Raw genomic sequence first — 21,898 nt, 5'->3', positions numbered from 1 at the left:
TTGCCTTTTAGACTGATATTTAGTGAGCTGGATGGAAGGAAAGTATGTACTCTGTGAAGGTCTGTCTTGATAACCAAGGAGAGTAATTGCATATGTTTTATATACTGGCCTTGCAATCAGCTAGCTTGAGCTGTAGTGGGCAGTTAACAGGTTTTTCTTCGTGTGCCACTGAAAAGCGACCTGCCCTCGCATGCACTGAGCATCGCATTTCTGCTGCCCATGGGGTCTGACTGTTAGCAGGGGCTCTCGTGTGTCTGTGTCTCTCAGTTTTTGCCCAAGTCTGAATGTCTGGCACTATATATCAAGCAGGGAAATGTTTTCTTCTGGATTAAATAGCTAGAACGGGGGCACTAACTTCTTAATTTTGTGTGGGCCCCATGTAGTTCATGGTTTGCCCTTGGGGCAACTACAATTTCTAAACCAATACTTGAAAATGAAAGCTTGACCGAGGAAGGAAGGAAGCAGCAGAAAGCATGCTTATTGAGAGGTATAGATCTGAGCCAAAATACTTTCCAGGGTATATGAATAATGAATGTCTGATATGTCCATGGGTAATCTTGCGTTGCTGGGAAAGTCCTTAAGAGTCTTAATTTCTTCTATTACAAATCCTGATGCAAAAAAACCAAAAATTACAGAATATGTATTCTCCAAGCTTGTGAGTTTCACTGAAATAATAGTTTACTTCAGCCCGTTTCTGTCTGAGCAGTAGTTAGCTGAGCGTTTAATCAAGGCTGTCTTGACATCATCCATAATTCTAAAATGCAAACAAAGCAGCGCTGGCAAGCTACCGACCATTTGAATGAATGGGGGAATTATTAAGCAAAGGCATACACTTCAGTCCCACTTGAAACACTGAAGTACATCACTAGTTGCCAAATATGAAGAAAAATGTTGGAGAGGTAGCTGGTCACATGGCACACAGGGAGTAAAGCAAAAAAATGAAATGCTATGAAAAGCTAATTGAAGCTCTCAATTTTTGTCCCCAGCTAGTGTTTTATTTTGAAATTGTCCATGTATAGCTGATTTCATAAGGAGCCCTGTAGATCTCTCATCTCTGTTCTGATACATGTGGTCATAGGAACTGCCCACATGTAAACCACCAGGCATCTGAGTACCCACCCTCACATACCACTACTGTGATTGCCTGTGGCTCAGTCCCTGCCTGTGCCAGGCAAACACAGATGTACATTTTTCATGTGTGCAATATTGACAATTATGGGGCAGTTTCTGTATTGTGTTCCAGCTGTACTGTGCCACTCAGGAAGCCTTCATTTGCCAACAGAAAATTGCCTTGGTGCACACAGAGCTGTCAGCTCCTCTACCAGCACTCCCAAATATGCTTCAGGTAAGAGCCTGAGGGAGCATCAAAACCGAGAGACTGGCAACAGAGACGAGAGGTGATCCCAGATGTTACAACAGGCACCGGAGCCAAGGTGGGGTGGAACGATCCTCCCTCTCTCTTCCTTGGGAGGGTTCAGATGTAAAAGGATTTGGCCCTGGATCTTCATCTTATCTTTTTTCCTCTGCTTGAAATGTGTAATGAGATCCTTGATCACATGAAAACAAATGCTAGAATAATATGTTATTTTTTTATGTTAAAATATATTCATGTTTTTCTGCTGATCTGGAAGACAATGACATTCTTTTAATAAGCTGTTTACCTAGTGGTTGCTCTCTTAGCTACAGTGACGGTCTCTTTCACAGGCTGCTCTCTCCTAATGGATTATGTAGCTCCTCTGAAAATTTGTTTCATGAAACACAATGCTTTTGACTTTGAATTTCAGTTACTCTCTTGCAAATTTCTGTGGCTCTCCCTATAGCTTTTCAAGTGGACTCTAGCTTCAGCTTCAAAGAAAAGCTATTTCACCCCCAGCTGTGCTCAGCTGGAACTAGTACATTTGCAATTTACTATCATTAGACGTGTAGAGTTTGAAAGCAAAGGAAATATTGGAAAATGGCTAAAATATACATAGAATGTACGCAGAAGTACACTTCTTTTCTTGGCGAATGTCTCCTCTGTGTTTACTGCCCTGCCTGGGTGTCTGAGGGAAGGATTTACTAATAACCCATGATTGCAGCCACAGCGAAGGCCACGCTGGGGCTACGTGTTTGTGCTGCCAGAGCAGAGAGAACCAGCATGGTGCAGATCTCCTGACACGCTGGCCTGCCTCGCCATAAGAAATTACCTTCAAATGAAAATGCATGTAAGTGTTCCAGGATGTATACTCCTATGTGTTTTATATACATATGTATAACATTATTTTTGGAAGTTCTTTACTGACAGCAGTAAGATCCTGTTTTTAACACATATCTGGCAACTCGGCCTTCTGCATAGCTCATCAAAGTACTGAAAAAAAAAGTGCTAGTCTTTAAATATATGGAACTATTCCAGCCTTCAAGTCAAAAAGAACCTTAAATTCCTTGCTGAGCTAATGAACAACTGGGGAAATCTTTTAGTCCTCGCCTATGTCTCCTTCCTTCTCCAATTGTTCACTGGCTGTAGCGCTCCCCTCAGAAGCTCAGAGTCCTCTTGAAAGCTTTGTGCACGTCTGTTCTGTTTCTCTCCCCCAACCCTATTCCTGCCGCAGCCCACTTGTCTGACCAGTCCTTAAACTCCTTCTTTTCTCCTTCAGTTCCCCAGAAGATGGGAATAGCCACTCGGGGCATTCACCAGGCTCCAGACTTCTCAGAAGCCTATTGCTCCAGCAATAGATCAGTTTTGAAGGACAGCGGGAAGACCATACCAGCTCCCTGGATTTGAGGACACTCATCTTTGAGCAGGTTCTAGCCCCAAGCCAAATTCTGTGGTTCAGTCTCATCACCTGCCTGCTCTGCAATGCCACTGGTCCTCTGGCTACAACCGGGGCTGGAAGGCAGGTGACCTGCATTCTGCTTAGTCTTGCCGCTGTCTCGCTGCGTGATGCCGGTAAGTTGGACATTAAATGCCTTGCATACTGTGCGTGCCACAGCTGTAATGATTGCAGGCACAAGCCATTATCGTTATCTCTGATTCCTGAACACTAGTTGCTACAAAAACTGTCTGAAGCACAGAAGGGGGCGTCTTCATTATCGCATTATAGCTCACGTCTTAAAGCCAGATTTTATCCTGCAGTTTCACTCGGGCCAGGTTTCACTAAAGAACCTGGTCTCTAATTTATCCCGTTTTATTATTGGTAATTTTTCTCCACTTTGTCCTTTTCTAGTCATTTTTTATAAGAATGCAAGTGACTTCACCAGCTTTTCTATGAAATGCATTATCTGAACTGGCCTCCTGAGGCTGCTGGCTTTTCATTATCGGGGTCAAAATACAGCCACTAAAGTGCCAGTCAGCTGCACTACTTTATTTTCTCATTCAGCAGCTTCATAGTAGAGGAAATGTATTTCATCCATACATACAGTAATGTGAGAGGAAACCACTTCCCACATACACAAATTCCTGACTCATTCCTTTCAAATGCAGCTGAAACAACTGCTGAATCCTAATATAAACAGTTATGATACCCATTCAATAGGCTTTTCCAGGCTTTCCAGTATGAGGAGGAGGATCACAGGGAGATGTCTTGTAACTAGAGCACAGATTGGAAATTTGAACCTCTGGGGTTTGTTTCCAGTTCAATTACTCTGTTTACTAGTCTTGGGCATCTGGTGTCTGCACCTAGGTTCACCCGTGTAAAATAGTTATAATAACACATCTCTACCCATTTTGTGGGTCTGCCTTGCTGTGTTTTCAGAGGGGGTGGCTCACAGATGTCTATACTGTTATGTTGAGATCCAGAGATCAAAAAGTGTTATACAATGGCAGAATAATAACATTATTGCACTGCTGTCATCTCCCTGATTTTTGGTAATGCAGTTGTCTGTAGCATTCAGAAACCGAGCCTTCCTGGGGAAGGAGAGACTGGATGTTTGCAGCTAACCAGGGTATTTTGTTTACTCCTTCATAGAAAAGCAACAAGAGATATCTAATTGTGTAATACATTAAGTAAGAAGAAATGTAAGGCCTATTGCATGTGCCTTCAAAGCTTGTCGCACTCCTACACAGGCAGGACTAATCTCAGCAAACTGAGAGGTCACTAATTGAGGCTAAATTTGAACAGTAGTAATTAGAAGAATGAGTGACCTGTATTTTTCTCAAAGCAGATTTGATTTAATAAATTATGCCACTTAGATAGCTGCGGTTGCAATGAAGTAAAAAAGAGAAGGTGCTTTATGGAAGTGTAGCAGATTTACTGGGTAACTGAGACCTGAATTTAGATGATCTACTGCAGCTTTGATTGATAGGAAAGCTTCAACCCTCCAGGGATTCCCATAACGAATCTGTGATGCATTTAACTAGCTGCTTGTCCTGGTTTGGCCCAAACCAGGCCAATTAGTCTTAGAGAAACCAAGGTCACTGCTAAATTCCTCACTGCTTATGAGTGAAGAGCCGAAGGGGGCTCGCACCTGCAGGGAGGAGCGGACAGGGCAGGTGACCCAGGATTGACCAATGAGGTATTCCATCCCATACATGTCATTCTCACTTTCCTATTTATCACTAACCCACTGCCTCCTGGAGGTGGGGCCCAGGAGGGAGGGGCCCTCCTGTCTCCCACTGATTGGTACCAGCTTTGCCAGTTTCCAGTTAAAAGCCTGCAGGTGTGATGGCAGAGAGCTATTGCATTTTGCCCTCTGCCTGTGCTGGGTGGAGCTACTGCCTTTTCCCCTCTGCCTGTGCTGGGGGGAGGTACTGCCTTTTCCCCTCTGCCTGTACTGGGGGGAGCAACTCTGCCTGAGGAGGATTTCCAAGCTCTTGATCTTGGTTTTGTACATATTTGTATATATTTGGTTATTTCTATTATTATTGTTATTATACTCTTTTTCATTATTATAGTTTATTAAAACTGTTTTAACTTTCCAACCCATAAGTCTCTCTCCCTTTTCCCTTTCCCTTTCCCTTGGGGGGGGGGGGAGAGGGTTAACAGAGAGCATCTGCCACGTGGTTAATAGCCGGCCCAGCTTTAAACCGTGACAGATTTATTGGTGCCCAACGTGGGGCTCGAGAGAAGCTCCAACAGGTTACTCTGATAAGTTGAATCCTGGCTCTGGTGGGAGGAGACCTGGAGAGCTCAGCTGAGAGAATATCAGATTTCTTCCTTTGAGATTTACGAGGGGTTGGAAAGTTAAAACAGATAGTGAAGATGGTGATGTCATTTTTGAATGCTGTGTTATCTCATCTTTTTATGGAGTTTCTTTCACAGTTGAGTATTGCAATGATGCCTTACCTGCCGTGGGCACTGTGTTATTGCTTGCTTCTTATGAATGTTTACATGCAGTTTAGCAGTGGGCGCTGGTCGAAATGTATTATTTTGGTATGGGGTTTGATACTGATTTATGCTGTGATAAACTGGGCAGTTAATATTCCGATCTCTTATCTCTATGACACAATGATGGGCAGCTTTAATCGTGAATCAGTAGCAGCAACTTCATCTGCACGCTCCAGGCGTCCTTTAGCTGATTCTGTTAATGATCACACTTCCAGTTTTACTTTGGGAAATAGTACCTTCTCCTTTTCTGCCAAGCTGATTCCACTAGATTTTGCGAAATTAGGATGGTGCTGTCTAGGTGGCATGTTTTTATTTTTGTTTGTCCTGAATGTGTTTCTGATGTGGGATAAGATTAAATATCGGTGCAGGGACAGTTGTAGGTGTTATGCAGCCACCTCAGATCCTACAGTGTGTACTGCCACTACAGCCACTAAACCCACTGAAGCCTCGGCAGCCTGTACCACAGCTGCTACACCCCCCAAGATGGCCACTGCAGCTACTCAGACTCTCAGCACTCCCAAGACAGCCACTGCATCTACTCAGACTCCAGCATCTATCGAATCTGTACCAATTGCTCCTGTAACCAGGAAGAAATACCAAAAGAAATCAGCTTGTGAAGTGAAGGATGATGACTCAGAGCCTTCTAAGGCAGAGCCATCATATGACCCAGGTGAGGGCCCTTCTCAGGCAGAGTTAGGGCCTGACACAGATGGGGGTTTCCTCGATCGTCCTTTTAAAGCAGACCCATCACAGAAGAAAGGCCCTTCTAAAGCAGAACTATCACAAGAGGACTCGGACGTAAAGATAACCTACCACTCCTTATCCCTGAAGGACCTGAGAAATATAAGGAAAGACTTCAGCCGTTATGACGGTGAACCTATTATTACCTGGTTGCTCCGATGCTGGGATAATGGGGCAGACAGCATGCAATTAGATGGCAGAGAAGCCAGACAGTTGGGATCCCTGTCCAGAGATGGTGGTATTGATAAAGCACTCGCAAGAAAGTCAAACACTGTCAGTCTCTGGAGGCGACTCTTGTCAGCTGTAAAGAGCAGGTATCCCTATAAAGATGATGTTATGAGCCACCTAAGCAAATGGACCACTATAGAAAAAGGTATTAACTACCTTAGAGAACTGGCTGTGCAAGAGATCATTTATAGACACCCACGGGACATTGTAGATCCTGTAGATCCTGATGAAGTGGAATGCAACCGATCCATGTTCCGGAAGGTTGTGAAGAATGCTCCACCGACATATACCCATACATTGTCAATATTAGTATGGGGAGAAGATGATATGGCACATTCTACTGTGGGCGAAATGGCTAACTGTATGCGACAGTATGAAGATAGTATTTCTTCCCCACTGCAGGCCCGTGTCTCGGCTGTGGAAAAACTGACTAAGGAAAACAAGGACTCATTTAAACAACTGTCAGACAAACTGTCCATGATCGAGAATAAACTTGACTCTCTACCTACACAGGCGCGCATTGCAGCTGTTAAGAGAAAACGTTCTCCTACAGGACCAGCTCAAAGGAAACGGAACACATCACGAGGTATCCTGTGGTTTGCCCTGCGTGGTTATGGGGAGGACATGAACAGATGGCATAGACTACCTCAAGAGAGGGTATTTCAAGGACCCTAAAGGGTATAGATGGGCCTTTAGTATAGCAGCTGTAGAGACTGAGGACATTAAACAGCTGTCTACCTTGCCTGGCCTCTCAGAAGATCCTTCTGTTGTGGGGTTGCTGAAGGTTGAAGAACAACAGGTGCCAATTGCTACTGCCACGGTGCACCGACGACAATATCGCACCAATCGAGACTCCCTGATCCCCATTCATAAACTGATTAGACAATTAGAAAATCAAGGAGTGATTGGCAAGACTCGCTCACCTTTTAATAGTCCTATATGGCCAGTGCGAAAGTCTGATGGAGAATGGAGATTAACTGTGGACTATCGTGGCCTAAATGAAGTTACGCCACCGCTGAGTGCTGCCATGCCAGACATGCTAGAACTTCAATACGAACTGGAGTCAAAGGCAGCCAAGTGGTATGCCACCATAGACATTGCTAATGCATTTTTCTCTATTCCCTTGGCACCAAAGTGCAGGCCACAGTTTGCTTTTACCTGGAGAGGTATCCAGTACACCTGGAATCGACTGCCCCAGGGGCGGAAACACAGTCCTACTATTTGCCACGGACTGATCCAGACTGCACTAGAAAAGGGTGGAGCTCCAGAACATTTGCAATACATTGATGACATCATTGTGTGGGGAGATACAGCAGCAGAAATTTTTGACAAAGGGGAGAAAATAATCCAAATTCTTCTGCAAGCTGGTTTTGCCATAAAAAGGGGCAAGGTCAAGGGACCTGCCCGGGAGATCCAGTTTTTAGGGATTAAATGGCAAGATGGGCGTCGCCAGATCCCGATAGAGGTGATCAACAAAATAACAGCTATGTCCCCACCAACTAACAAAAAGGAAACACAAGCCTTCTTAGGCGTTGTGGGTTTCTGGAGAATGCATATTCCAGATTACAGCCAGATTGTACACCCTCTTTATCAAGTGACCAGAAAGAAGAATGATTTTCAGTGGGGCCCTGAACAACGACAGGCTTTTCAACAGATTAAACAAGAGATTGTGCGTGCAGTAGCCCTTGGACCAGTCCGTACGGGACAAGATGTTAAAAATGTGCTCTACACCTCAGCTGGGGACAATGGTCCTACCTGGAGCCTCTGGCAGAAAGTGCCAGGGGAGACTCGAGGTCGACCCCTAGGATTTTGGAGTCGAGGATACAAGGGCTCCGAGGCCAATTACACTCCAACTGAAAAAGAGATACTGGCAGCATATGAAGGAGTTAGAGCTGCTTCAGAGGTAATTGGTACTGAAGCACAACTTCTCCTAGCACCTCGACTACCAGTACTAGGCTGGATGTTCAAGGGTAAGGTTCCCACTACCCATCATGCAACTGATGCGACGTGGAGTAAATGGATTGCATTAATTACGCAGAGGGCTCGAATAGGAAACCCTAATCGCCCAGGAATCTTAGAAGTAATCATGGACTGGCCAGAAGGCAAAGACTTCGGAATGCCACCAGAAAAGGAGGTGATACGTGCTGAAGAAGCCCCACCATATAATGAACTACCAGAGGATGAGAAGCAGTATGCGCTGTTCACCGATGGATCCTGCCGTCTTGTAGGAAAGCATCGGAAGTGGAAAGCTGCTGTATGGAGTCCTATACGACGAGTCACAGAAGCCACAGAAGGACAAGGTGAATCAAGTCAATTTGCAGAAGTAAAAGCCATCCAGCTGGCTTTAGACATTGCTAAACGAGAAAAGTGGCCAAGGCTGTATCTTTATACTGACTCATGGATGGTGGCAAATGCCTTGTGGGGGTGGTTAAAGCAGTGGAAGCAAAGCAACTGGCAGCGCAAAGGGAAACCTATTTGGGCTGCTGAATTGTGGCAAGATATTGCTGCTCGGCTAGAGAAACTAGTCGTGAAGGTACGTCATGTAGATGCTCACGTACCTAAAAGTCGGGCAACTGAGGAACATCGAAACAACCAACAAGCGGATCAAGCTGCTAAAGTGTTCCAAATAGATTTGGACTGGGAACACAAAGGTGAACTATTTTTAGCTCGGTGGGCTCATGACACTTCAGGTCATCAAGGGAGAGATGCAACATACAGATGGGCTCGTGACCGAGGGGTGGACTTAACCATGGACTCTATTGCACAGGTTATCCATGATTGTGAAACATGCGCCGCAATTAAGCAAGCCAAACGGTTAAAACCTTTGTGGTATGGGGGACGGTGGTTGAAATATAAATATGGGGAGGCCTGGCAAATTGACTACATCACACTCCCTCAAACCCGCCAGGGTAAACGTTATGTGCTTACCATGGTGGAGGCGACCACCGGATGGTTGGAAACATACGCTGTGCCCCATGCCACTGCCCGGAACACTATTCTAGGCCTCGAAAAGCAAATCTTGTGGCGACACGGCACGCCAGAGAGAATTGAGTCGGACAATGGGACTCATTTCAAAAACAGTCTCACAGACAACTGGGCCAAAGAGCATGGCATTGAATGGGTATATCACATCCCCTATCATGCACCAGCCTCTGGGAAAATTGAACGGTATAATGGGCTGTTAAAAACTACCCTGAAAGCAATGGGGGGTGGAACCTTTAAAAACTGGGATAAACATCTGGCACAAGCTACCTGGTTAGTTAACACCAGGGGATCTATCAATCGAGCTGGCCCTGCTCAGTCGGACCTTCTACATACAGTAGAAGGAGATAAAGTCCCGGTGGTGCATGAAAGGAATCTATTGGGAAAAACTGTCTGGATTCTTCCTGTAACGGGCAAAGGTAAACCCATTCGTGGGATTGCTTTTGCTCAGGGACCTGGATGTACTTGGTGGGTGATGTTGCAAGATGGTGAAGTCCGATGTGTCCCTGAGGGTGATCTGATTCTGGGTGAGACTACTTAAGTCTGAACTGTATGTTGTTGCTGCATAAGTGTCTTTCAGGTTAAGACAGTGGTGATGAGACCGGAGCTAGCTTCATCAAGTGGCGTCCAGTAACCTCCTCGAGTCTGACATCTTTAACCTGCAACCCGTGGGCACGAACCATGACGAAAGAGAGACTGCTAGCCAGAGAGACTGCTGAGAGACTGCTAGCCAGATGGAAACCCACAATCCTGAACCAAATGAGCTTAATGAACTTTTTGTATAGAGAAGAATCATAAACTACTGATATGTATATATATATTTGAAAATGAAAAGGTAGTGGTGATCTGAGTATGACGTGAATGGTATGGAATAAGGGGTGGAATGTCCTGGTTTGGCCCAAACCAGGCCAATTAGTCTTAGAGAAACCAAGGTCACTGCTAAATTCCTCACTGCTTATGAGTGAAGAGCCGAAGGGGGCTCGCACCTGCAGGGAGGAGCGGACAGGGCAGGTGACCCAGGATTGACCAATGAGGTATTCCATCCCATACATGTCATTCTCACTTTCCTATTTATCACTAACCCACTGCCTCCTGGAGGTGGGGCCCAGGAGGGAGGGGCCCTCCTGTCTCCCACTGATTGGTACCAGCTTTGCCAGTTTCCAGTTAAAAGCCTGCAGGTGTGATGGCAGAGAGCTATTGCATTTTGCCCTCTGCCTGTGCTGGGTGGAGCTACTGCCTTTTCCCCTCTGCCTGTGCTGGGGGGAGGTACTGCCTTTTCCCCTCTGCCTGTACTGGGGGGAGCAACTCTGCCTGAGGAGGATTTCCAAGCTCTTGATCTTGGTTTTGTACATATTTGTATATATTTGGTTATTTCTATTATTATTGTTATTATACTCTTTTTCATTATTATAGTTTATTAAAACTGTTTTAACTTTCCAACCCATAAGTCTCTCTCCCTTTTCCCTTTCCCTTTCCCTTGGGGGGGGGGGGAGAGGGTTAACAGAGAGCATCTGCCACGTGGTTAATAGCCGGCCCAGCTTTAAACCGTGACACTGCTAAAAGGCACTGTTGCAGCCAAGGAATCACCTACAGAATATGCATAAGAGGGTTTTAGGATATTGCTAAAGTGTAAAAAATGTGGCACCTACTTGCTGAGTTACTGAATTGATACTGGGGATTGTGTTGCCTTCCCCACCAGTGTGTATGAGTAAATAATCTTAGTTGAACTGACAAATAATTTATAATACTTACTGACAGGTAATTTATAATACATAAGGCCTGAGACTCCAAAAATCTTTTAGGTTAAGACGAGTTTTGCAAGGTAAAGAAGGTTCGTTACTAAGCAGACAGTGAGATATACTGGCATTTCCCTGCAGTTAAAAAGCCCCAACAAAACAACAAAATAAATAAATGCATATTTGCAGGACAGCACTGATCAGAAAGCCACCTAATTGCTTTGTTTCCTTTTAATATGTTAGACTGGAAGCCTGTGTGCAACAGCTAGTTGGCAACCTTTAAAAAAATCAGTTCAGAGAAAGTTACACAATAAAAATAAAAAATAGGACAGATCCTTCTCTCACACACACTAGTGTAAGTCAAGTATAGCTATTTTTTAAGTCAATCGTGAAACAAAGGTGTGAGAAGATGCTCAGACCTAAGACCTACCTAAAAATCTCTCTCCGCTCAGGGGGAGGCTCACAGAGTTAGGATTTCACCCTTCTGGTGAGGATGAAAAGGCAATGAAGGCAAAGATGAGATGTGAGAGACCAGTAATGGAGACCTTTCTTTCTAGACATGATTCCTGTTAGCAGTGTTAAAGATACCAGCCAAAGGAATTTTGCTCTAGTTTTGTCTACACCCAGAACAGGTAGCAATACCACAAAGATTTAAGGGAAGTCAAACCCAGGCAGTGGTGAAGAGAGGGGGAAGAACTCCCAAACCAGCCTCATCTTTAAAACTTTTTCAGATGTGTCTGTTCCATTTATTCTTCGTTCTGCCCCTACTCTTCAGTTAATTCACTGCAGCAATACCTCATTTAAAAGAAAAAGGGCGCAGTTCTTTGTTTAAGGCCAGTTCACATCCTACAGCAAGAGAGCTTATATTTAATCCAGGTCTTAAATGTCATATCAGACACTTCAGTGTTTATCATTCATGTATATTTTTCTACATGCCCCCAGAATGACAGGCTAGATGCTCAGACTGCTATCTCTGCAAGCTCTCTCTGAGCTAAAGTGGTTGAATTCTACTCTTGATTACGATGACAGCCACCCAGAATAGGACAGCTACTACCTAACCATGTTCCCCCAAAAACCAGATGATAGCCTTTGCATTTCCTAGAAGGCAAATCAATGGAAAGGCTGATCTTGCTGAGTATTATATGCAGAGATGGCTATGACTAATGCATACAGAAATAATGACATGCCTAAATCTATAGCCCTCTTAAATAGCCAAGATTAAAATTGCAATGGTGAATACTGTACTCTGTGACAGTTGGTGGCGTGGGCTCTGTCTTCCTTTTTGCTTTAAGAAGGATCACAGCAAAGGACTCTACATGGATCTTGTCCCATAGAATCGTACTAAGCCATGTGCTGTTCATAGGATAGGTCTTCCCAGATTGCAGTGAAGTCTCAAACTCTAGCTTATAAAAAGGTTAAAGGGTTCTGAATATGCTTATTCATTGCAGCACCCTTCAGTAATGATGCCTTTTAAGGTTGTGTTTCCCACTTAACTACTAAACAGACTACAACAACACAGAGTGCACAGGGAAAGGTAAGAAGATAAACAAGTAAGAAGAAAAGTGGCCTTTAAAGGTGGCTGATAGATTCCAGCTCCTCTTTTCTGTCAGCTGGGACACACCTGCACTTAGGTGTATGTTGATAGCTAAGCTATAGCCATATTGCAGTGGTGAGAAGTGATTTTAAGCTGAATAGATGTACCCAAGCCAGATCTAATGATGAGCAATGAAGATTCAATGGTCCAGGTGTCAGCTGCCCTAGGAATTCAGCATGATCTCTAGCTGGATTGGACAGCCAAGCTGAAGCCCAGGCTGTTACATGCTCGCTGTTTTCATTAGTCATCAGTCTCAACTAAAGCTAACTAAGGTATTCACTCATGTTGCAGACAGAAGTCCTACATGAATATGAGAGACTAAATCTGTAGTTCAGCTGCCAAACTTGAAAAAGTCTTTTGCAGCCAGATCATTTCGTAGTCCATGTTGCCATGAAGCTATAAAATTGCCTATACTGGCACAGCACAGAGAGGCATAGAGACGGGAACAAGTGCCTGCTAACGGGTGTGTGGTATGGCAGCTGTTTGTGCCAGCACTGCCACTTGAAAATGCACTCATCAAACTGTGCCTTAACGCCCCAGTATTCACCTCGGCTCTGAAGCTTAGCCCACTGTAAAGCCTGCTCTTGGGAGTGCTTTAATGGGACAAATAGTCAAAGACCATACACAGATTGACAATCGCTGCAAAGCCTCATCATGACTCGTGCATTAATAGCTGACCTCTTCGTGGCTTCTCATGCTCTTGTACAAAGATGCCAAATAGCACACGAACAAAACCATGGGACAGGAAGTTCACCCCCTTTCCAGTATTAATAGCTGATAAAACCTTCCTAAAGGTTTTCGTTAAGTACTTTTCAAAATGGATTAAGAATCCACCCCTCCTCAGCGTTGCAGCATGGAGCAGTCATCTGATGCACAAAATAATAGTTACCATGCCAGGAAATTTGCTGTACTAATGCTGCTGTCCTAAGCAGCTCAATCTTTAATCTGATTTCTTTGTTTCTTATTTCAGGCCAGCCACTGTAACAGAAATGTTCAGTAAAGACTGCTAAGCCACTTGGCATGTCTATGAAACTCAGGCGTGTTAACTATTCTCTTGCTCTTTCCAGGTGACCAGGGCCCTGCTCACTTGCATTTAGGTAGGAATTTAATGCGCTTCTACTACTATGATATTGCACAGATCAGCTCGTAGTTACTGTCATATTTTCTTAGCTGAGCTAGGTAAATCTTGATAAAGACTTACATGGGTTACTTTTTTAAGGAAAGTAAATCTTTATGAGCACAAATTCAAAGTGACGCTGTAGGTCGCTTTTTTTGGAACCATCTGTGCACTGTGTGTTTAATCATATTTCTGTTATTGGATTTACTGGATACATTTTATAAAGTGCATTAGGAGATCCACAGGGATGTGATCCACTCAGAGGATGTGACCCAGCAGGATTTTTGGCCAATGACTGTAATAGGAGCAGGATCAAACCAAGCCTGTCATCATGTTAGCATTTACAAAAGCCTTCTCTAAGATCAAGAGACAAATAGTAATCAAAAGTCGATTAAAAATAAGTGACATGTGATTAATTTATATCTAGTTTTGATTCAAACTGCAATTTTTAGAAGGAAAGAAATTTATCAAGAAAACACTTTGTCTGCCCAACCTGAACACAAACCTGAAATTATCCAGCTGCTGAAAGTCACTGTTGTTCCACTGAAAAATATGGGTGGATCGATTCTAGAGAAGGAACCAGATTCTGGGAATAACAGTATAGAAATCATAGCATAAAACCCACTGTTGAACCATCCACAAAGATCGTATGCTCCATTTAAATTATAGTAGGTTTTTGAGGGGCATTTGTTAAAAAATCTATGCCAAATTTCATGTCAATAAAACAGTTGAGACAAAACTGGAGTCAAAGAACAGTGGAAATATAGCTGCCTGGGGACTGCCCACAGTCAGACTGCAAAAGTGCTGGTCACTGGGTTAATGACACAGTGAAACCCTTTTGTAATACAGGAAAAGAAAATCCATTAGAAAAACCTACAGAGACATCTAGCTCTATTACCTAACATCTGCACTTGTCTGCCATACAGTGGCATATAATGGAGATAAGCAAGCATGATAAAAATGTTAGAATAACCTTTAAAAATGGGAGACTGGAAGTACAACGCTGGTTTTACTTGCAAAGTGTTTCTCATGCAAGTGTCCCTGGGAGATGTTTTATAATAAAGTTTGAATGAAATACAATAAAAATCAAATCAAAGCTCATTCACTGTATACCAAACAGAACAGCTCAGGTTTCAGCTTTGATTTTAAAGCCAGGAAGAGAATTTACTTGATGAATTTCTGCTGCTGCTGAGGATTCAAAAAAAAAAAAAAAAAAGACAATAGCTCAAAAGGTAATTTATAAACAGTTTGGATTTAAAAGCTGATGTTGTCAAGAGATCAAATTGAAAGACTCGAACAATTATTCAGCAAGCTGCAAATATCCATAATAAACAGAATTCTGTTCTATTCCAGGATCAAAAGCATAATTTAACATGTACAGCATTTTCTTTTCAAGTATGCATATGATAATTACTGCATGCAAAAATATTAATATATTAAATGTTTAATTTGCAGGAAAAAGTTATGCATTTACAAGCAAAGCTTCGCCCCCCGCTTTGTGTGCACAACAGTACAAGTTCCTGTACAAATTAAGAATGTAACTCTATGTCACTGTGTGCATGAGGTTATTCAAATTCAATATCCAAGCATTGATTTGAAAAACAACAGCCTGTGCAGATGCAGAAGTCCAATGTCCATGTTGTTATTTTTTTTGACTGCTGACAGAACATTCTAGCTGGACTAAAGGGATCCAGCATCATTTAAGATTTGATGACTTGAAAACCAAACGGCCTCCTCTTAGTGGTACTTTTCCATTCCCAAATATAGGTCCAATGTGTTTTTAGCATGAAAGGTATTTTTGCTAATACCTCATAAAATTCTAGAGGAAATTAATGCTCTCTGCCAAAAGCTGTGTCCACAAAGGTGTAAAGGCGCTCTCAGAAGGTTAATAGCGATGATTTCTAGTCCTGGCCAACTTCCACATGGTGACTGTTACAATCAAGCTGGCAGTGATTTTTATGTAAATGAGTCCATTATCAGAACTATATGTATCTGGTTACTAGATTATAGGCACTTCGGGGAAATTAGCATCAATATTTCCAAGGCAAGCACTTTTTTCCTTAATGCTCCAAACACTCTTGTTTGTTTTTTTTTTTTTCTCTGAACAATGGTTCTAGGTCAAACAGATCATATAAGTGAAAGCTAGTTCTTAATCTCTAGAAATATGAACATGTTTGGGTTAGTTAGCTCCATTATAATTTTTTACAGAATCCAGTTAGATAAGCCACAGTAAAACAAGTAGGGCATGGAAAAAAAAAAACCATTCTGTAGGGTTTTTTTACATTAAAAAATATGTTGGAGATTTCAAAAACCTTAAAAAAGGCAGGAAGAGAACACATGGGAAGCATTTAGATGTTAAAAGGAGACTTTAACCTTGTATTAGCTGTGGGCCTTTCAGTCTTGCTGAAATATTCACCTGTTGGTTCAGCATGAACTGGTGTAATTTGTAGGCTGTCAGTTGAGAACCAGCCATTATCAATCTAGTCTGGAGTTCTGTGGCCAGCAGTAGCCAACACTGCGTCCCTCGGGGAAGGACGTAAAACCTCTTCATTCTTCCTGCATGTGTTTCAATTGTCCATATTGTGTGTACTGACAGTGGCAAGTATCTGCCTCACCTTGTTTGCTGATCTGCATAATTTTACTATTATTTGTCATAATTTGTCCCCCTCGTGCCACATTTTAGCAAATAGAAGGTAGCTTTATTGCAGGGCTTTTTCTGAATTAATAGCTCTGTGATCATTGCAAAACTACATGTTATTTTTTGTTTCTACTTGAGGCTTCCCTTAAAGATACAGGATGAAATGCTGGTCCTATCAAAGTTTTGTTGTTGTTCTTTGACAAGATCAGGGTTTAGCCACTGGCTCTTTGTGTTACACAAGTGTGTGTTATATAGAAGATCTGTCTTGTCAGAGCCAGAAATCAGGATCCTACTTATTGAGAAAGCACTGCTGTAATACTGCCAGCTAAGCACACGGCTGATTAAACTTACTGTATTATAGAGTATTTTAGATACCTTATTATGTATTGCCATAAATGCACAGAATAAAGTGATGTTCTAGGAGCACCTGGGTGAACAAATTGGAGAAACAGGGGTGTGAGTCATAACAGGAGTTCAGGATTCAAAACATTTCAGGCAAAGCAGTACAAAGACATTCAGTTAACCTCTCATGTCCTGATAATGATGTTGGAAATTCTTTTTTGCATTGCAATATTGAACTTCTGCCTGGTAGGGAAGCTAAGCTTGCTTCTTTTGATGTATCTAGGGCAATTCTATTTAATCAATGGTTTGGGTATCTCATTTTAGATATCTAAATTGGAAATTTTTTGCAAATACCCACAGTTATGAAACATCCTATGATCCACAGGATAGGATAAAAGTTTGCATTTCTTACCCATCTGGATTTAGGAGAGATGAATTTCATGCCTTATAGAAATTGCTGGTTTCATCTTTTAGAATGTATTTCTTCAACTGGAAATCAGGTAGGCTAGAAGGAATTTACATTTTTAAAGCCCCTTCTATTAAGGAATCAGAGGGTTTGATTGGCTAGAAAGAAATTAATTCACTCATTTCTTTGTTTCAATTAGACAGAAAGACATTTTCACACAGCATCTCCCATCACCCTGTACGTCTCATTGCCCTGTAATAAAGTTCAAATCTGTGTAAGAAAATGTTATTCCATGATTCTTCAACCAGAAATGTGGCTCTCAGCATCTCCCCACTACAGAAGATTCCTGTCTGCCTTTTGGCATGCTGCTTCAGATTTCTCAGGCAAGCTGGGAGATTATCTCCTGAGTACAGACAACAAGGGAAACTCCAGCTCTGTTGAAATCAATGGTGCTTGGCTGTTGGCCGTAAAGGAGCTAGCAGTTAAGTCTCTTTTAGATTAGCAGCATAGTAAACAATTTGTTTTAGAAATGTTGTCTACTCAGGATTCCCCAAAGGTAATCCTTATGTCCATGCTCACCTGCCATTCAGACCATGAGTTTCCACTTGTGACCTGAATTGTTTCACGCATGCTACCGCCTCTAGAGCCCATCTACCTGGGTAGATAAATCAGTAAGGACATCTGACTAGCAACTGTCAAACAGCCTGAGAGACAGCATATGGGGGTGGCAGGCAAAGGGGAGGTAAAGCATGCCACAGTTGTGGTTGCTCCCTGGAACGCTCCATCAGAGCACTGGAGATACAGCTGCTACATCCAGATATGATTGCATGGAGCTCCCTGTGCGCTGATCTCTTTGGGGAGCCTCAGTGAAGTGAAGGGATCGCTAACAGTGTAGCTATACCATGCAGAGAAAGAGATCACAGTGATGTCCTAAAGCATCATAGACCTGAGCACTGTGTGGGGCACTGGGATCTACCTGCAGCAAGCTCCTTGCAGGACTGCGGACTGTATCTACATTACACTTAGCACAAGGACTTCTGGTCCTGAATGGGACCCTTGGGCATTGATGCACTATAACAATTAAATAATGGTAGTAATAAAACTTGCCTACACAGTTGTGTACGTTTCATGCAAGCTGAGATGGCACCACAAGTAAAGCAGCTCTTCCACCTTGTGGTTAGACAGACTGCTACGGGCAGTTTGTACATCAAAAATCACCAACTGTGTACGAATACTGCTATCAAACAGACCCCACGCACAAAGCGATATTGCTATCACAGGACCCCTCTTGCAGACCAATGCTACAAATATTAACTAGCTCTATTTTGTAAGGTGAATGTTTGTGTGACTGTGTACATAATTATACACGTGTGTACAAACGAATAGATTTGTAATACCCTCTAGCGATCCCAGCCCACAGATGCTGTGAGACCTGCTGTAACAAGAGCCAGTGTCTGTCTCCTTTAGCTTCCCTGGTAAATAAAAAAAAGGCCTTTATTCAATGCAACACGCAAGCTTTGACACACTGATAAAATGTACTGGTGTGGGAATGGAGTGTGAGCATGTCTCAGATGTGGAAAATGTGATCTCTTCAAATAGAGATTGTAGCCAGTGAAAAATTCATCTATGCTTCTCTCTCCATTTCTACCCTCCAACCCTATTTTCTGCTTTTTACTTTTGTCTATTGAAGCAATTATACAGTCGTCGTTGTTTGCATCAGGGTACAATTCAGCACGATTGGGTCCATCGTCTGTAGTCAGTTGCCACAGAGTGAAGCCCGATTTCAAAAGCAGTAATTAAATGTTAACTTTGTACTAAGGCAATAGAGGTATATTGAGGTATATAATTTTGCAGTAAATGCTGACGATTTGCACTGTGTGAAACAGTGGAACACATTGGCTAATAAACTTTAGAGCCAGTAAGTGAATATTAATGTTTTAATGGTCCTAAATTACACTATTTCTGAAGCAGGATTAGTGTGGTTATATAAGAGGGTCTGATTTGGTTCACAGAAGAATAGCAAAACATGAAAAGAACAAGCTGTTTAAAATCTACGTCTGCTTCTCAGATGTTGCTGTTCTCTGAAGAGCAGTTTATTAATTACATGCTATCCTCATCATCATCATCATCCTCATCCTCATTCCAGTTGTATCAGCTGGCACCACTCTAAGTCCTCTTGCAGTAGTAGGTGCTTCCCAAACACAGTGTAAAAGTCAGCCCTAGTGTATCAAATTCCTTTTTTGTCATTCAGTCTTCAACTGACTGCCAAAATAGCTCCCCAAGATAAACTGTCAAAGTCAGGGAGTCACATCAGGCCAAAATTTGACCCAGGGTCTCACATGACTTTACTGTAATAATTCCCCAATAACTGTATCTTCAGTTTCTTTTGCTCTTCTGTTCTGCAGAGTGACAGCTGATTACACAAAGGAGCTGAATGTGGCTCCTCTATTTTTCTACTTCAGTTGGCAAAACAGATTTTTTCCCTCTGTAAGGTCCTAAGAAAGCTAGCTTTCATCAACTATTTTTTCTGCCTAGAATTGAACCTCAGTGGCAAATTTCAGCTGTAGGACTGTACCCTCTTTGCCCAGATGTGAAGTTGTTCAGACACAGAATGGACAAAATAGAGATGTAAGTAAAACTAATGAGTTTTCACCTTCCATGTCTAAGTAGACAATTCTGTGTAATTATAAGGTTCATTTTTTATAGTAGGAAACAAAATTATCGTATTGTCTACAATTATTTTAAAAACCAACAGGAATCTAAGAAGTCTGACAGGTGGGTCATGCAAAGAATAACAGTCTATTACATATTTTTACCTATTCTTATGGCACAGGTAAAGGCTACTAGCACAAAAAGCACATGTGACTGTAACACACAAAGCCAATTTTTAAGGATAGAGTTATCACTGTGGAGGGGAAATAGACTGAGACCCTAGAAGATTGCCACTATCTATTTGTCAAAAGAGCAATTACAATAGGAACAGTAGACAGACAAGCTTCCCCTCAGACTGTTTCAAAAATGCCCAAGCTTGATTCAGAGATAACACTTTTGAGAAGGCACCTTTGGTCTTCGTGGGTGGAATTCATCTCTTCTGACATCAGATGTCTAAAATACAGGTATCTAGTCTGAAGTGGTCATCTTAGTTCCCTCTAAAATAACAGAGATAGATACCTCTGGAGGATGATTAATCTAATCTGAAAACAGATGTGTAAAATATGTAGAGTGAGTATTTTTCCAGAGGTGTCCACTTGTATCTCCATTGACCACAGAGAGTCTAGACAACTACCTACACCTCTAACTTCCAACGGGCTAAAAGCAGAAGAGCCATTTAGATAAGGATAAAGCCCTGTTACCCTTTCTAGCATAGCAGTGATCTGGCATAGTGATGTTATCAACACCTCTCACAATAGTTTGCGTTATTTTAATAAATTCAGCGAATTCTGGGTTTCATTGCATGTTTATATCATCGATCCCCTGGATCACTGCTGTTGCTTCCTTGCCCAGACTTCCACAAAACCACTGCTAGTTTTTCCTTCTTTTCTACCTATCAGCTCTGGTAAACCAGGCACAGTGCCCATGTTAGTAAGTCAAAATGATCTTATCAAATCAACTCTGCAAGACAGTGTGTCAGTTGGAAAGCAGTTGCTTTATCTGTAACTAGAAATTGGTGGGTTAAAACCAGTTTTGATAAACTGGATGTTTTGAAATAAGCTGCTCTGGACAAGACCTGACTAAAACATTCTCACATCATTGGTAGGTATCTTCAACTCCTAGAGGATATGCATGGTTTCAGAAGCCTGGAGAAGGGCAAATATACTGTTCACCAGTTAAAAAAAAAAAAAAAAAAAAAAAAGAGCAGGAAAAAACAGGAAATGGGAATTAGGACTAGTCTTTTAAAGTTAATCTCAGAAAAGTAGGGATCAAATAATCAAACAAAGCATACCTAAGGACCTAGAAAATAACAGGGAGATTTGTGGAAGCCATTATGTGTTTCATAGAACCTATATGCTGACTCTAATTCCTTTGTATTAACACCTCTATTTTCTTTCCTCTTTCCCGTTTACCTTTTGCTTTCAGACCGGTGATAACTCCCTCTGTAAAGGCCTGGAAAGCACACAGGACGTTATGTGACTCTCAGAAAGAAATACCTTCAGCAATAAGTCATTGTGAGCACATTTCACTTGTTGGTGCTCCTGGGTGACATAGTGACATGTTGATGTACCGTAACTTATTCGACACGCGGCACAACGTTTCACATTTTCACCAATGTTTCATATTTTCTTAGAAGCCCAGCTCGATGTGGGTGTGTTAAACCCAGCCTCGGGCGCACAGTGACTGCGTGTCACCACAGGCTGCCGATTTGTGTGGGGGGTGCAGGGAGTTTCTTACCACAGAGAAAGGCCTGAAATATTCCACTAGAAAAACACAAAAGCGGAAAATAAATTTTAAGTGTTTACTTATTTATTTATCTGTCAATATCTCTTAAACCAACGATACGATTTCTGGTAGCTAATACATGCGTTCCTCAAAATAACCTCCGCGCCTCGCCACGGCCCTCCCCAAGTGCCAGTCCTGCGCCTCATTAAGATGGCGGCCGGGGAGCTCGAGACTACAACTCCCAGCAAGCTGCGCGCCACCTCGTCTTCTGATTGGTTATATAGCCCCGCGGATAGCCAATAAGCATCAGGGGCCCTCCGCCCTCCTTGGAGGGACGCTGTGTGTCGCTCTGGCAGCAGTGCATGATGGGAGTTGTAGGCGCTTTGCCGTCGCAGCGGCGTAGGGTGCTGGGGGATGGCGCGGCCGGCGGCGCC

Source organism: Nyctibius grandis, chromosome 10 (assembly GCF_013368605.1).
Source record: "Nyctibius grandis isolate bNycGra1 chromosome 10, bNycGra1.pri, whole genome shotgun sequence".
Lineage (NCBI taxonomy): Eukaryota > Metazoa > Chordata > Aves > Nyctibiiformes > Nyctibiidae > Nyctibius > Nyctibius grandis.
Note: the sequence above shows the minus strand (reverse complement) of the source record.